The sequence below is a fragment of the Populus trichocarpa genome, chromosome 4, assembly GCF_000002775.5.
Source record: "Populus trichocarpa isolate Nisqually-1 chromosome 4, P.trichocarpa_v4.1, whole genome shotgun sequence".
NCBI lineage: Eukaryota > Viridiplantae > Streptophyta > Magnoliopsida > Malpighiales > Salicaceae > Populus > Populus trichocarpa.
In genome coordinates, this window is record NC_037288.2 from 20,404,598 (window position 1) to 20,418,490 (window position 13,893).

General features: G+C 32.0%; 2 long non-coding RNA genes across 2 annotated transcripts; one reads left to right on the top strand and one right to left on the bottom strand.

The window, feature by feature from the left end:
* The first annotated feature begins 293 nt into the window (after positions 1 to 293).
* LOC112327260 (uncharacterized) lies at positions 294 to 1,688 on the top strand. Its single transcript, XR_002981407.2, has 2 exons — positions 294 to 534; positions 653 to 1,688. It is a non-coding gene; the product is annotated as an uncharacterized LOC112327260 (long non-coding RNA).
* Positions 1,689 to 11,947: 10,259 nt separating this feature from the next.
* LOC112327262 (uncharacterized) lies at positions 11,948 to 13,820 on the bottom strand. The gene is made up of 3 exons (XR_002981409.2): positions 13,706 to 13,820; positions 12,706 to 12,785; positions 11,948 to 12,113 (listed from the first exon to the last, which is right to left on the bottom strand). It is a non-coding gene; the product is annotated as an uncharacterized LOC112327262 (long non-coding RNA).
* Between the last annotated feature and the right edge of the window lie 73 nt (positions 13,821 to 13,893).

Here is a 13,893-nt window from a genome sequence, read left to right on the forward strand (position 1 = left end):
ATGTATTTATAATTTTTTTGAATAAAAAAACTAAAATAATTATTTTAATGAATTAAAATAAAAACCCTACACATAGCTTAGACAATTAATCAAGTTATTGATTATAATTCCACGGAATGGATGGGCGTATAAATATATATATATATACACACACACTTATTATATATATTCATTTATATTGCTTTGACATGAATAATTAAATAAATCATTTACTTACCAATAAAAAAGTGTTAACAAGTCAATCGCAAATATAAAATCTATATTACTGTCCTACATTACTGTCTCTTCACTTCCCCCCCTCTCTCTCTCTGAAAGGAAAAAAAATAAAATTCAAAGCTAAGCGAGAGAATTCATCAGTTTTTGAAAAAAGATTTAAGAGAAAAAATCGATTTTGATTCGATCAGTCACCATCAGATCCCACCTCCACCAGCGATTGCCATGTCCTCAACAACCACTGCTCAATCCCTTCCTCTCCTCGCCTTTATTTCCCTCCTTCTCCTCTCTCCTGCTCTCACCTTCGACGCAGATCACAGGGTAAACGGAAGATTTGATAGCTCAAACCCTATTTGCTCTGTTTTGTTTCGTTTTGACCCAGGTGTACTCCCCTGAGTCAGTTGTAACGAGTTTGACTCAAATCTGTTAATTTTTGCAGGATTTAAATGTTAGGTTGATTGGTGTTCATGGATCGAGTTTTGATTTTGCAAATGGCAGTTGATGCATTACAAATGCCGGGTCTCGTCTGGGTTTGCCCGGGTCGCCCGGGTCATGGGTTGACCCGCCGGGTCGACCGGGTCTTGCCGGTTTTTTACACTTACCGGTCTTTTTCCTAACCCGGACCGGTCCAGCCACCGGGTCGACCGGTTCCCGGGTCGACCCGCCGGGCCGGTCCGGGTTTAATAACTATGGTTAAAAGTATGCTAGAAAGAAAATGTCATTTTTTTCGCCTTGGTTCCTGGAAGATGCTGCCAGCTGCAATCAATCAAAGAGGGAGGGACCCCCTGTTTTGAATTTGAAACCGTATCTCATCATTTCAAAACACACTACATTTCATCTTAAATAATTATAAATAATAAATACTTTAAAAAACAATCTTATCTATTCTCAAATAACCAATTTCACACCACTCTTCTCTCTAGCCCATGCTCAATATTTTTTCTTTATTTTCAGACATCAATATTCATTAATAGTTTTTTTAAAATTTAACCAGACATCCATATTCATTAATAGTTTTTTTTCATTATTATTTAGCCATGAGTTTGTATTTTTCCATTAATAGTTTTTTTTTAATTGGACATTTAGTATTTTTCCATTCTTGGGTCATTTTTTATTTGTAATCTATATTAATTATTATTAGATGCTGATAATTGAATGTTTAGTGATTTGTGATAGCCTAATTACGAGTAGTTGCATGAGGCTGTAAAGTATAAATTCCACATGAGTGGAGAAAAATGGTGAAAATCACTAAAGTTAATAATTCAAAAACAATACCATTTACCTGATCAAAATGAGATTAGTATTTATGAGATTATTAATTAAGAGGTGGTTGTGGGTCAAACTAAATTCAAACAACTTTTATAATTTTGATGAGAAATCAAATGAGATTGGGTGGGAAATGCATGTTAGGCCTTTGCAAGATGTTCTGTGGGTAAAAATCTAGTGATAAATTTTTAAAAAAATGTAAATAAAAATGCTCAAAAACTTATTCTAAATACATATAGCGCCGATAGAGGCGAGTGTGGAATTTTTTTTTTGTCGTGCATGAAGTTTTGTTTATTTTTATGTTTTAAAAGTATTCTTAAAAAAATTAATTTTTTTTATTTTTTATTTTAAATTAATATTTTTTGATATTTTTAAATTATTTTAATATGTTAATATAAAAAAAAATTAATAAAAAAATATTTTAATAAATTTCTAAATAAAAATTACTTTAAAAAATAATATAAACAACATTTTCAAATACTTCTCTAAATTTACAGTGGTGGTTCGTGAAAGATGCTGCCAACAGCCATCAATCAATTAGTAGAGGAAGGGACCCACATGCCACTTTCTCTGCTTTAATGTTCAATGCATTCCAATACACACTTCATTTCATCTTTAAAATATTTCACAATTAATTTTAATAGATAAAAAAAAACAGAAAAGAGAAATTAATTGAAGAAAAAAGAGTTAATTTTAAGTTCGTTTATTTACTGGAAAATAATTTTTTTATAAAATAAATTCCAGAAAAGTAAATTATTTTATGATATTTGGTAGTGTAATGAAAAATAAGTTGGAAACTTTTTTTCAGTATTTGGTTATGTCATGGAAAATGAGCTAGAAAATAATTTATTAATGTTTTATTTTTTTCAAGTTTATTAAAATAATGAGGAACAAATCTTACAAATTAAAAAGTTGAATGAGAATAACATTAAAAAAAAATATAATTTCATACATTATCTCAAATAAAATAAATAATAATCAAAATAATAGAGATCAAATCTAAAAAATCAAAAGATTAAAAGATGAAAAAAATTAAAATTAAAATAATTAACATTTCATAAATTATTTCAAATAAAATAAGTGACAATCAAAAGAATGAGAACCAAATTTGATAGATAAAAAATTTCAATTAAAAAATAATAAGAGAAAAGCAAATAACAATTATAAAAATGAGGACCAAAGTTAATGTAAAAATTAAATTCTAAGGGATGAAATTGAAAAATAAATATTCAATATATATATATATATAAATCAAAAAGAAAGTCTGGGTAGCTATCAGGAATACAAAATCGAAGGTTTGAAAATGAGATCAGAAAGATTTGAAAGTTGGTATTGCGGTAGCTATTGTGGTTGTGATTTGAAAAAAGTTGTTTTATAAAAAGTACTTTTAGTTGAGATTGGTTTGAAAAAATAGGTGTTTGGTTAAAACTGTGGTTGAAATTGAGGTTAAAGAAAAAGTAGTTTAATGTGTTTGGTTAAAAATGCTTTTAAAATTGAGGTTATAAAATAATTTTAAAAAATATATATTAATATTGATGGTTTTAAATTTAAATATTGTAGAATTAATTACTCCTATTACATTATGAAATAAAAAATACTTTATATAAAATATTTTTTATTATTCCATTAAACTATTTATAATTTCGTTACATAAAAAATTCATCCGATAAGAACTATAATTTTCATAATTTTTTGAGCGTAGATAAAATATTATCAGATATAAAATTGATATTACAGTGCGAGTGAATTTAATTAACTCTATACTAGTTTTTTGAGAAAAAAAATATTTTTCACATCACAATGCGAGTGAATTTAATTCACTTTAAACTAGTTTTTTTTAAAAAAACATTAAAAAATTTAACACACTGAAAAAAAAAAACAACAAAAACGTGAACAGTGTAAAACAGTGCAAGTGAAGTGTATTGTTCATTGTGAACAGTGCAATTCTCTTGCACTGTTCACATGAACAGTGTATCAGTGTACACTGTTCATGCTAATTGCACTGTTGAGTGAACAGTGCAATTAGCATGCACAGTGAATGAAAAGCATGAATTCGTTGCTTTTCATTACTTGTGTTCCGAACATAATTTTTTTTTTTATTACCAAATGACTATAAATTATGTTTTAATTAAAATGCAGCTGCAACCGTGTAGCCAACCACCATTTTAGCAGTTCAAGTTCAGTAAAAACACATCCTTTTCATGGACACAATGAGTCGCTATCATTTATTGAAGAGGGTATATTATAAGCAAACAAGATTACGGTTGTTAGGGTTCTTTTTTCTCTTCTTTATTACTTTGCCTCTTAATTTTAATTTTAACTTTGACTCTTAAAATTAAATAAAATATAAATAATAAACTAATAATAATGAATAAATATCTATATTTTACCTTTTCAAATTCTAATATTTATTAATTATTAAAGAATTAACTACAAGATTTATTATATTTTTTAATAATGCATCAGTGTGGTAAAGTACCCGGATCATGTTATTATTAATTTTTTTTCTGCCTCGTTAAGTTTATTTATATTTATTAGTCGGATCAGATCTAGTTTAAAGATAAAATATATTAAATCAGGTCCGACTAAGTAAAATAAAAAAATTATTTTTTTATTTTTAATTGTGTTTTATTCAAAAAACTAGTGTTAAATATTATTCAATGACACTATATAAATTAGACGTAGATCGCTTAATAATGTAGCATTTACAGAATTTGATAGCAATTCCAATTTTATTCCTGATTATATTTTATCTGATGTTGTTGCGCTCTTAAAAACCAAGAAAACTGTAGTCCTTGTCGGATGTATTTCATACGTGATGGAATTGTAGATAGTTTAATGGAACAATAAAAAATATTTTATATAAAGTATTATTTATTTCATGATGTAATAATAATAGTTAAATCTACAATATTTAAATTAAAAACTATCAATATTAATATATATATTTTTAAATTATTTTATAACCTCAATTTCAAAAGCATTCTTAACCAAACACATTAAATTATTTTTTGTTCAACCTTAATTTCAACCATAGTTTTAACCAAACATATATAAATACCAAATCAACCTCAACCAAAAATACTTTTTATAAAACAATTTTTTTCAAATCATAACCATAAAAGCTACCACAATACTAAACATAACAGCGAGGAAGGGACCCTCTACTTTCAAGTTGAATGCATAACTATTTCACAATTTTAAGAAGTTTTTTTTAATGAGAATGTGATTGTGGTTGTTTTTAAAAATATTTTTCACTTAGAAATGTATTAAAATAATTTTTTTATTTTTTAAAAAATTATTTTTAAAATTAACGCATTAAAATGATTTAAAAATACTAAAAAATATTAATTTTTAAAAATAAAAAAATTTTAATTTTTTTTAAAATATTTTCAAAACATAAAAACAAATATGATATGAACGATATGAAAATGGATAATGAGGTTAAGGTATGGTGCATGGGAAAGGAGAATGAAACACGACCATTAGAATGTTAATTTTAACTCAAATATTTGTTTATATAAAGAAAGACTTTGCAGAAGACTGTAAGACTTACAAATTAAAGAAAGACTTTGCAGAAGATTAGGAAATGCTATTAAATATGTTTTTTTTTTAAAATCATCTCTTTAACAACTTGCCACATCAAAAAAAGAAAGAAAGAAAGACCTGGAAGAAGACTTACAATTTTTTTGTTTTTTTTTTTAAAATAACATTAGACAGGGAGTGGATACAAGGGAAGGGAAGGGAAGGAAAGGGAAAACATGTCATCCACTAAGGGAAGCAATTCAATTAAATGCGGTTGCTTTGCTTTATAGAAAGAAGAGAAGGGAAGGGAAGAAAAGAGAAAAGATGTCATCCACTTAGGGAAGCAATGAAGGATCTTTGCTTTTTTTCCACACAGTAGTGTATGTATATGTGTATGCACTGGCAGGTGCAGGGCAAGGCAATATTAGAACAGGTTATTTACTGCGACTTCCTCTCTATCTTCAAGCTTTCCACGCAGTCACAGCTGAAGGAGGTGCTCTACCACTAAGGGAAGCAATTGTTTGTTTACTGTAGGAATGGGGAGATCCTAGGAAGGAGGTGCTCTACCACTACATAAAGTCATATTCTCCTGTTGATAATGGAAGTATTCAGCTTTGAATCGGTTCCTCATGTTCATGATCAATAGCTTTGAATCAGTTCCTCCTGTCAGAATGGTATTTGGTATAGTTTAAAAGCTATACCAAATACTATGCCCACATACGCGAAAGTTATCACGACTCGAATTCCGAATCCATGACCGGCACATAGACAAGGTTCCCCTTGGTTCTATACCTATACGAACCCAAACTTACATACAAACTTCTCCTAACTCAATCAGAGTTCAACGCAGCATTTATAACAAAATCAACTTCATAGTATAATTGAATTGTCTTAATACAAGAGTTTATATAAGTTCAGAGTTTTGGAGCACTAACTAAACATAAAGGAAAGGTACAAGGTACAACCAAAGAGCAGGTTTTGAAGGTTCAACAAAATGACCTGCTATCAAACTATAAGCCTGAAAAGAATAAATAATGAGATGGTAAGTTCAACAACTCAGTGAGTAGATAATGTTCAATATACACACACGAGGTAATAAAACAATGAGAAATATATATACAAGTATGGCTCTAGGTTCTTATAGGAAGGTTTCTCAAATAGACCATAACAAGAATATCAGGAGGTAAAGCTCGTCAAAAAATCAAAATGCAATAAGCATGAGGCTCCGTACTATGGGATGATCAATCCATACAGGTTGGTGACTCCCCCGACCAACTAGGGTTTAGATACGATGTGCACAAAGACTAACACTACCCTATTAGCATGGGTATTCTGACTGGCATACCATAGGTTCATAATCATAATCAAACAGACATATTCATATTTCAAGGCTCAACTCATGACATCAATCAAATGAGGAGCTATCAATTCAGAATTCAATTCAAAATATATATTGGTTCATATCAAGAATTCAGATTCAACAATTGATCATGCTTTATCAAAACAAGGATAATAATCAACATATATATTATCAAGAAGCATGATCCAATTCATATTAACAAATCAAATATTTATAATATTTCTCATGCATATGAAAATTATCCACTCACCTGACTCGAAAGCAACAAAACTCAAAGCTGATATCGAAGAAAATCCTACTGACGTCCCGCCGGTAGAATATCATGATTATCTGAATATAAATGAGACATATTTAAGAATGACTCAAAAGAATATATATAACCTATTTAATACACTTATCTAAGGGTGTATTCCATAACCCTAAATGTTTTTGAACTCACTAGTCAATTTTCTCAAAAACCCAAAAATCTAACGGTTTTTCCGAAATCTAATCCATAATAAAACAAATAATAAAATTAGTAATAATTCACTAAATAACCCTCAATTATTCATCAAACCAATCTGAAAAAGCTAATATTACAGCTAGGGACTAATATGTAATTTATCATATTTTTAAGGGTCAAATTGCAACTTTTGTCAAATTGGAGGACCAAACTAAACATATCATAAATTCATGAATATAGTGTAATTATGTCCATAATTCATCCTCATTTCTGTTCAGATCATCTCATTATACTCCAGGGACCATTCTGGAATTTTACCAAATTTTTAGGGTCAAATTGTAATTTTTGTAAAATTGGAGGACCAAATTGAAAGTGTTAAATTTGCATATCTATACAGTAATTATGCCCATAATTCATATGTTATTCTGTTCAGAATCTCTGAATATGCTCCAGGGACCAATCTGTAATTTTTCAAAGTTTGGGGACTAAACAGTAATTTTCACAAATTGAGGGACCAAACCGAAATTTTGTCATCTTCAACCTCAAACCCAGAATTCTCACAGATTACCTACTGTTCTTGCCAAATTTCTAACTCAACATTCACCATTTACACAATTCATAACTCAAAATCATCACAATCTTCCATAATCAACTCATTAATCAATTACCCATAACAATCAACCTTATAACATTCAATTTAATTCATCAATTAAACCCAAAACACAAATTTTCAAAACCCTAACATTCATCAAAACTGAAATTAAGTTAATTAACATACATTTCCGCATTTAACAACCTAAATCTTACCTTTAAACTTATTCTCTTCAACTCCTTTCTATTTCCCTTCTAATTCCCTCTTTTCTCTTCTTTCTCCCTTCTCTCCTGTCTTTTCTCTCTCAAATTTTAAGATCCCTCTTTTGTTTTTTTTTTCCCTACTCTCTATTTATATTTATCAACTATTATTCAATTACCACACTACCCCTCATTTAATTTATTCCTACATCTAAGCCTTCAACAACTTTATAGCCTTTTCCTATCCCTTTTAATTCAAAACATTACAATCTCCCCACCTTATAAAAATTTTGTCCTCGAAACTTAATAGAAAAGATTGAATACTTACCGAGATTATCGGAAAGATGAGGATACTCCTCACGCATCTTATCCTCGAGCTCCCATGTCGCTTCCTCATGTGAAGGACCTTTCCATTTCACTTTCACTAAAGCTATATCCTTCGACCTAAGCTTCCTCACTTGTCGGTCGACTATAACTTCTGGTTGCACCTCATAAACCATATCATCTCTCAATTCAATGGGATGAACCTCTAATACATGCGATGGATCTGACATATACTTCCTTAGCATGGAAACATGAAATACCGGATGAATAGCAGACAAGTTTGGTGGTAATGCTAACCTATAAGCAACTGCCCCAACTCTCTCCAGAATCTCATACGGTCCAATGAATCGAGGACTCAACTTGCATTTCTTCCCAAACCTGAATACTCCTTTTGTCAGTGATACTTTTAAGAACACACAATCACCCACTGAAAACTCTAAGTCACGCCTTCTTTATATGCGTAACTCTTTTGTCTGCTCTGAGCTGTTTAAAGCTTCTTTCTAATTACCTCTATCTTCTATGAGGTAATCTGAATCAACTCCGGTCCCATTAGACTCTTCTCACCAACCTCAAACCAACAAACCGGTGATCTACACTTCCGACCATACAAAGCCTCATAAGGTGCCATCTCTATGCTAGCTTGATAACTGTTGTTGTAAGCAAATTTCACTAATGGTAGGAACTTACTCCAACCAACTCCAAAATCCATAACACAAGCCCTTAGCATATCCTTCAAGATCTGAATAGTCCTCTCAGATTGACCATCTGTCTGAGGGTGAAAAGTTGTACTCAACTGCACTTTAGTACCCATAGCTTCTTGGAATTTCACCCAAAATCGCGATGTAAACTGTGGACCTCTATCAGACACTATCGAGATTGACACTCCATGCAACCGTACAATCTCACTAATAAAAAATTCCACCAACTTTGTATATCCATAAGTAATCTTAACTGGCAGAAAATAGGCTGATTTTGTCAACCTGTCAACAATCACCCATATTGAATCATAACCCTCCTGTCTCCTAGGCAATCCTGTCACAAAGTCCATTGTGATCCTTTCCCACTTCCATTCTAGAATCAACAATGGTTGCAACAATCCAGGAGGTTTTTGGTGTTCACCCTTTACCCTCTGACAGGTCAAACACCTAGAAACAAAATCTGCTACATCAGCCTTCATCCTATTCCACCAATAACACACCTTAAAGTCTTTATACATCTTGGTGGAACCTAGATGCATTGTGTAAACTGTTTGATGTGCCTCTACCATCAATTCTCTTCTCAGATCATCTACATCAGGTACACAAATCCTATCCCTATATCTCAGCACATCATCATCACCTATCACAAAACCTATAGCCTTACCCTGCTCAACCTCATTTCTAATCCTGAGTAGTGAATCATCTTTCTTCTGAGCTGCTTTTATCTTATCAAACAAATCTGACTTAACCTGAAAATGAGCAATCATTGCTCCAGCTTCACTAAGTTCAAATCTGACTCCTTCATACACCAACTCATGCAGCTCCCTAATCAGAGGTCTTCGTACCTCCTGAATATGAGCTAAGCTCCCTGATGATTTTCTACTCAAAGCATCGGCAACTACATTTGCCTTACCCGGGTGGTACTGTATGGTACAATCATAATCCTTCAACAGTTCCATCCATCTCCTCTGCCTCATGTTTAGATCCCTCTGCTGAAAGATATATTTCAAACTCTTGTGATCTGTAAAGATCTCACAAGTTTCACCATACAAGTAGTGCCTCCAAATCTTCAAGGCAAAAATTACAGCCGCCATCTCTAAATCATGTGTAGGATAGTTCTGTTCATGCTTCTTCAGCTGCCGTGAAGCATAGGCAATAATCTTGCCATGCTGCATTAGAACACATCCTAACCCCACTCTCGAAGCATCACAATAAACTATGTAACCACCAGAACCTGATGGTACTGCTAGAATAGGCGCTGTAGTCAATCTCTCCTTCAACTCTAAGAAACTTTTCTCACAAGCTTCAGGCCACTGAAACTTAACATTTTTCTGCATTAACTTAGTCAATGGTGCAGAAATCTGAGAAAAGTTCTCCACAAACCTCCGATAATAGCCGGCCAAATCTAAGAAACTTCTAATCTCTGTCGCCGAAGTAGGCCTAAGCCACTGCTTAACTGCTTCAATCTTTTGAGGATCAACCTCAATCCCATTCCTTGACACTACATGCCTAAGAAATGCTACACTCTCCAACCAAAACTCAATCTTTGAGAACTTGCCATACAACTGATGATCTCGCAAAGTTTGAAGCACCATTCTCAAGTGCTGCTCATGCTCTTCTCTAGACCTCGAATACACCAAAATATCATTAATAAAAACTATCACAAATCGATCAATAAACTGGCCAAACACTCTATTCATCAAATCCATAAAAGCTGCTGGCACATTCGTCAACCCAAAAGACATCACTAAGAACTCATAATGACCATACCGAGTTCTAAAAGCTGTCTTCAAAATGTCCTCCTCTCTTATCCTTAACTGATGATACCCAGATCGAAGATCGATCTTAGAAAAGAATTGAGCTCCTTGCAACTGGTCAAACAAATCATCTATGCGAGGGAGTGGGTATCTATTTCGAACTGTCACCCGATTTAGTTGCCTATAATCTATACACAACCTCAATGACCCATCTTTCTTCTTCACAAACAACACTGGGCTCCACAAGGGGACACACTCGGTCAGATAAACTTTTTATCCAACAAATCCTGCAGTTGCTCCTTTAGCTCCCTCAATTCTGCTGGCGCCATTCTATATGGTGCCATTGATATTGGTTCGGTACCTGGAACCAAATCAATACAAAACTCAATTTCCCTATACGGAGGCAATCCAGGTAAGTCATCGAGAAAGACATCGATAAACTCCCTAACTATAGGGACTTGTCTAATTGAGGAACTTCTTTCTCTACATCCATTATATATGCTAGGTAGCATTGTACCCCTTTTCTGTCCATTTTCCTCGAGATAGTCAACAATATAATTGATGGAGACCCAATCTTATCTCCTTGAAATACCAACCCAACTTCTTCATCTAGATTAAACATTATTTTCTTACCCCAACAATTTACCGAAGCCCTGTGCTTTGCTAACCAATCCATTCCCAAAATCACATCAAAATCAACCATATCTAAGACATTTAAGTCTCCCATAAAGATCTTATCTCTAATCTCTATTTCACAATCCAGATACACATACTTCACTAATATTAATTCATCAAGGGAAGTAGAAACTGAAATGGAGGATCTTAACAAAGTTGGTTACTTATCTAACCTCATGACAAAAATATGGGGACACAAATGAATGAGTTACACCCATATTAAATAGTTTTTTTTCTTCAAAAGATCAAACAATAAGAATATATTGAGGTGCGGATGTACTGCCCCACCTCTTATACCTTGCATTTCTAAACTATACAATAGAGACATCACCTTTATTGTCATTTACTCTAATAGTACCAAAGAAAAATGTGAATTTGATGGTTTGTTTTCTAATAATTAATCATAAAAATTAATAAATAAAATTCACAAAAGAGATTAGCCTATTCCTCGAATTCACAATTCAATTAGATGCGAAATCTAACCCTCTCCCCTTCATACTTGTAGAATAAGAGTTTTTTTTTTTTGAAATCCTTTTTATATGTCTGTTCCTCGGTATATCCTCTAAGAAATGATTAAGTCATGCTAGAACAAATAACATGATAATTATCACAGAATTATAGGAAAGCATATCTATCACAAGTAAGAAGACATATTTGATGAGAATTCAAAATTTCAAAAACAACAAACAAGACGATACGGATCCTAATGCTCCATTTATTATGAAGTTAATTATATTATTGTTTCTTTAACCTAAAGCTCTGATACCAAGTTTGTCACGACCCGAATTCCGGATCCATGACCGGCACATAGGCAAGGTTCCCCTTGGTTCCATACCTATGCGAACCCAAACTTACATTCAAACTTCTCCTAACTCAATCAGAGTTCAACGCAGCATTTATAACAAAATCAACTTCATAATATAATTGAATTGTCTTAATACAAGAGTTTATATAAGTTCAGAGTTTTAGAGCACTAACTAAACATAAAGGAAAGGTACAAGGTACAACCAAAGAGCAGGTTTTGAAGGTTCAACAAAATGACCTGCTATCAAACTATAAGCCTGAAAATGATAAATAATTAGATGGTGAGTTCAACAACTCAGTGAGTAGATAATGTTCAATATACACACACGAGGTAATAAAACAATGAGAAATATATATACAAGTATGGCTCTAGGTTCTTATAGGAAGGTTTCTCAAATAGACCATAACAAGAATATCAGGAGGTAAAGCTCGTCAGAAAATCAAAATGCAATAAGCATGAGGCTCCGTACTATGGGATGATCAGTCCATACAGGTTGGTGACTCCCCCGACCAACTAGGGTTTAGATACGATGTGCACAAAGACTAACACTACCCTATTAGCATGGGTATTCTGACTGGCATACCATAGGTTCATAATCATAATCAAACAGACATATTCATATTTCAAGGCTCAACTCATGACATCAATCAAATGAGGAGCTATCAATTCAGAATTCAATTCAAAATATATATTGGTTCATATCAAGAATTCAGATTCAACAATTGATCATGCTTTATCAAAACAAGGATAATAATCAACATATATATTATCAAGAAGCATGATCCAATTCATATTAACAAATCAAATATTTATAATATTTCTCATGCATATGAAAATTATCCACTCACCTGACTCGAAAGCAACAAAACTCAAAGCTGATATCGAAGAAAATCCTACTGACGTCCCGCCGGTAGAATATCATGATTATCTGAATATAAATGAGACATATTTAAGAATGACTCAAAAGAATATATATAACCTATTTAATACACTTATCTAAGGGTGTATTCCATAACCCTAAATGTTTTTGAACTCACTAGTCAATTTTCTCAAAAACCCAAAAATCTAACGGTTTTTCCGAAATCTAATCCATAATAAAACAAATAATAAAATTAGTAATAATTCACTAAATAACCCTCAATTATTCATCAAACCAATCTGAAAAAGCTAATATTACAGCTAGGGACTAATATGTAATTTATCATATTTTTAAGGGTCAAATTGCAACTTTTGTCAAATTGGAGGACCAAACTAAACATATCATAAATTCATGAATATAGTGTAATTATGTCCATAATTCATCCTCATTTCTGTTCAGATCATCTCATTATACTCCAGGGACCATTCTGGAATTTTACCAAATTTTTAGGGTCAAATTGTAATTTTTGTAAAATTGGAGGACCAAATTGAAAGTGTTAAATTTGCATATCTATACAGTAATTATGCCCATAATTCATATGTTATTCTGTTCAGAATCTCTGAATATGCTCCAGGGACCAATCTGTAATTTTTCAAAGTTTGGGGACTAAACAGTAATTTTCACAAATTGAGGGACCAAACCGAAATTTTGTCATCTTCAACCTCAAACCCAGAATTCTCACAGATTACCTACTGTTCTTGCCAAATTTCTAACTCAACATTCACCATTTACACAATTCATAACTCAAAATCATCACAATCTTCCATAATCAACTCATTAATCAATTACCCATAACAATCAACCTTATAACATTCAATTTAATTCATCAATTAAACCCAAAACACAAATTTTCAAAACCCTAACATTCATCAAAACTGAAATTAAGTTCAATTAACATACATTTCCGCATTTAACAACCTAAATCTTACCTTTAAACTTATTCTCTTCAACTCCTTTCTATTTCCCTTCTAATTCCCTCTTTTCTCTTCTTCCTCTTCTTTCTCCCTTCTCTCCTGTCTTTTTTCTCTCAAATTTTAAGATCCCTCTTTTGTTTTTTTTTTCCCTACTCTCTATTTATATTTATCAACTATTATTTAATTACCACACTACCCCTCAT